Raw genomic sequence first — 5,000 nt, 5'->3', positions numbered from 1 at the left:
TAAATTAAATAGATTTATGCAACACAGCAGCATGAGAAGCAGCGGATTAAAAAGATGGGGGGGGGTGAGGTGAGGGGGCGGTGGAGGAGGAGTGTCATTAATTTACGGAGCGCACAGGCGGCAGACTTCAACCAGGTCTACTGGTCTACACACACACACACACACACACACACACACACACACACACACACACACACTTCAGGTCTACTGGTCTGGAACAATAACTGCAGGGGGATTAGGGAAGTGGAGGTCTAGGAAGGAAACATTCGGCCAAACTAATTAAGCTAAAAGTCAAAATTCCCCGAGTTGAGGAACACTCGCCTGCCTGCTCACAGTGAGAGAGAGAGAGGAGAGAGAGAGAGAGAGAGTGACGAGAGAGAGAGAGGGGGAGGAAGAGACAGAGGGGGAGGAAGAGACAGAGAGGGAGGAAGAGAGGAGAGAGAGAGAGAGAGAGAGAGAGAGTGACGAGAGAGAGAGAAAGAGAGAGTGAGGGGGAGGAAGAGAGGAGAGAAGATAAAGAAAGAGAGGGGGAGGAAGAGAGGTTGCCAGAAAACACAGGAGTGGCCCACAAGGGCAAAACACATCGCTTTAAAGACAGAGAGACTGTGTGTGTGTGTGTGTGTGTGTGTGTGTGTGTGTGTGTGTGTGTGTGAGAGAGACACAAAGCACATGTCTTTAAAGATAGAGAGAGAAGAAGGAAGTGTGTGTACGTGAGACACACAGAAAAAGTAAATAAAAGACAACTACAAAACAAAGACACACTGATAGAGACGGAGAGAAAAATACTGAAACAGGGGAAGCGAAAGAGAGAGAAATGGGGGGAGGGATAGAGAGAGAGAGGAAGGAAGAGAGAGAGGGGGAGGAAGGGAGAGAGATAAATGGAGGGAAGGATAGAGAGAGAGAGAGAGGGAGGAAGGGAGAGAGATAAATGGAGGGAAGGATAGAGAGAGAGGGAGGGATGAAGAGAGAGAGAGAGAGGGAGGAGAAAGGAGGAAGAACCCATAGCACAGCTGGATGTGAGTCCCAGAGAGGTAGATGTAGTTCTTAGTTCTGTTGTGGTGTTTGGGTCCAGACCCAGAGAGGTAGCAGTAGTACTGTTGTGGTGTTTGGGTCGGAAGTACAGGAGGGCAGGAACACCAGAGGATAACGAGCAGCTGGACTCACGCTAGCTGGATTAGCACATTAGCCACCGCTAGCTGGATTAGCACATTAGCCACCGCTAGCTGGATTAGCACATTAGCCACCGCTAGCTGGATTAGCACATTAGCCACCGCTAGCTCTCCCATAGGCTAGCACATTCCCAGGGATCAGAAGCTTCAGCGCTCACCATGCAGGAGGAGAGACACGGCAGGAGGGAAGCACTTCCTGAACTCTCCCTTCTAAAGGTGAGCACTTCCTGAACTCTCCCTTCTAAAGGTGAGCACTTCATAGATATCTTAGATAAAGGCTAGATATCCTGCCTGCGTTTCTGGCCGACGGAGCCGAATGTCCGCACATTTCGGCCATTTTGAGGACAGTATAGCTCACTCCCCCTTAACATTGTGTTGGTAGTGGTACTTTTTAAGTAACCAGAACTTGCTCAATTTTCAACCGATTTTCAAACGGGTTGGTTTGTTATAAACGTAAGATATTTCTTATGGCACTTCATACTTATGAAGAATTATAAACATGGGTTTTCATATGAAAATAACATTGACAGGTCTCTTACAGGTCTCGTTTCAAGGGAGTGTTCAATAGAGCAGGTTGTGCAAAATTCTGGCATCTTCATTGGCAATAAAGTCAGCAATTTCCTGTCGAAATCATGATGTAAGATGTTTAACAAACCAACCCGATTGGAAATCATGTGCAACTTCAGTTTTATTATGTGCAACTTAAGTTATATTGAAAAGAAAGAACAATTACTCGCCAATTTATGTAAAATGACTGATACACAATAGCCGTGATACACAATTAAGCTGCACATTTCAACATGTTCAAGCATCCAGAATTATTACCAAGGTAATGACGATTGTAAATCAAGTCATTTGTAAATCCGTCAAAAATGTCCGCGAGATAAGAATGTAAACGATTGTGAAGATCACTGACGTTACCTAACGTACCACTGATCCCTACCGGAAGCATACTGTCCTCAAAATGGCCTCCTGTGCGGACATTCAAGAGTCCGCCATAATCCATCTAGCCTTTATCTAAGATATCTATGGAGCACTTCCTGAACTCTCCCTTCTAAAGGTGAGCACTTCCTGAACTCTCCCTTCTAAAGGTGAGCACTTCCTGAACTCTCCCTTCTAAAGGTGACGCGCCATGCCATGAGATGACACTCTCTGTTATGAGTCATCAGGACAGTCGAGGTCCACTGTTATTTCAGCGGCAATTACCGTGACAGCTCTTGGAATTCTGGATGCCATAATATTCTACGCCACATGGCTATGAGCCAGAGGGTTCATGTTTATTTTTTATTTAACATTTATTTAAACCAGGAGAGACCCATTGAGATTAAGAATCTCTTTTTTTTAAGGGAGATTTTTATGGCCAAACTGGTACGAGCAAACCGTGAAGCTTGACATGTAACTCATACTGTTTGTGAATTAATTGAAAGTCAGATCAGAAAATACCGCAGAGCAAAACTAACAATCAGAAACTACGAAAGGCAAGAGCTTCTAGTTAATCTGGAGGATGTCGAGAGAGGACGTGTCTAATAATACCTCATTCACACCGCACACACACACACACACACACACACACACACACACACACACACACACACACACACACACACACACACAAACACACACACACACACACACACACACACACACACACACAAACACACACACACACACACACACACACACCTCATTCACACCGCAAGCTAACAGGGACTCTATGGAAACTAACACAATTTTCATGTCTGGATTTAATCCTATTCAAATAAACTCACATCACTAAACTGAGAAGTAATTAGCTGAGGATTCTGGTTAAAGAGTGCTCTAATTACAGGAAAAACAAATCTCCATAAAAAAAGATATAACAGGGTCATCAGTTTCTGTATTTATAGTCTCAATTCACAGACTGGATTTCATTTTGTCTCTTGAGATCCGCTGCTTTTCTTGGAGGACCTGCACAGGCCCGCACCAGCCTACGGAGCTGAAGTGTGTGTGTGTGTGTGTGTGTGTGTGTGTGTGTGTGTGTGTGTGTCTGATGAACATGGTTCCCAGATGTTTCAGAATGTATTGTTTTTGGCAAGGCCAGAGCGGCTTCTACGCTTTCAACCAAAGTCATTAGCAAAATCATCCGCAGAGGAGGAGGAGGAAGAGGAGGAGGAGGAGGAGGAGCAGGAGGAGCAGGAGGAGCAGGAGGAGGAATGAGAGGCTCTCGGCTTTGTCAAATTAGAATGCAGTAGACGACACAAAACACTTTTCCTGAAGCGTGGCTGCCATGTTTGGTCACAGAGGAAAGAGGCAGAGGCTGTAAGGGCAGCCGATGAAGAGGAAGAGGCAGAGGCTGATGAAGAGGCAGAGGCTGTAAGGGCAGCTGATGAAGAGGAAGAGGCAGAGGCTGATGAAGAGGCAGAGGCTGTAAGGGCAGCCGATGAAGAGGAAGAGGCAGAGGCTGATGAAGAGGCAGAGGCTGTAAGGGCAGCTGATGAAGAGGAAGAGGCAGAGGCTGATGAAGAGGCAGAGGCTGTAAGGGCAGCCGATGAAGAGGAAGAGGCAGAGGCTGATGAAGAGGCAGAGGCTGTAAGGGCAGCTGATGTTCGCTCCACCCCGGGGTCAGACACAGGGGGGCAAATAAACAATCACACCCCGCAGGAGGAGGAGGCGTCACAACAGACAGACACTAGCTTAGCCCTTAGCAGGACACACTGGACACCTCACACACACACACACACACACACACACCTCACTGGACACCTCACACTGGACACCTCACACTGGACACACTGGACACCTCACACTGGACACACTGGACACCTCACACTGGACACACCGCACTAAAGCGGGACACTGGACACCTCACACTGGACAGAAGCAGGACACTGGACACCTCACACTGGACAGAAGCAGGACACTGGACACCTCACACTGGACAGAAGCAGGACACTGGACACCTCACACTGGACAGAAGCAGGACACTGGACTAAGTCATATAGCTGATGTTGGTGCAGATGTTCACAGCAAGAACCAGAAGCCTGATGCCTCGACACTTCAGGAAGCATGACAGCAAAGATGCAGAGAATCCCACACTTCTAAATCCCTAAAGAACCGGGTCCCTGACGGTACTGAGCCATGGATGGGATCTGCTCCGGAATCAGACGCCATCTGGGTCGGGAATAAGATATCTGCGTCTGGAATAAGATATCTGCGTCGGGAATAAGATATCTGCGTCGGGAATAAGATATCTGCGTCTGCCCGGTCACTGTGGGTCTGATGCTGCGGGCCAGAGCACCTGGTGTGTGACGTTTGCGAGAGCTCCGCACCACATGTGTATGAGACTGTGTGTGTGTGTGTGTGTGTGTGTGTGTGTGTATGTGTGTGTATGAGAGGGAGTGCAGTGCAGCGCCGGGAGGCAGTCTCGCGCCCTGCCATGCCAAAGCCATCTGCTGTGTTTGCATCATCCTAATTGACACGCGTATCAAGAGCTAATGTCACACACACACACACACACACACACACACACACACACACACACACACACACACACACACACACACACACGAGCACACACATGCGCGCACACACACACACACACACACACACACACACACACACACACACACACACACACACACACACGGCAGGTGCTGGAGCCAAAGACAGAGACATGCTTTGGCAGGAAACAGGAAACAGGCAGGAATCTGAGTGCAGCCCCATCTGCGGCAAAGACCCCCCCCCCACTAATGATTATTCCTGTACCGGACACACACACACACACACACATACACACACACACACACACACACACACACACACACACACACACACAGACACACACACACACAC

The sequence above is a fragment of the Sprattus sprattus genome (genome assembly GCF_963457725.1).
Source record: "Sprattus sprattus genome assembly, chromosome: 7".
NCBI classification, from domain to species: Eukaryota; Metazoa; Chordata; class Actinopteri; order Clupeiformes; family Clupeidae; genus Sprattus; species Sprattus sprattus.
Note: the sequence above shows the minus strand (reverse complement) of the source record.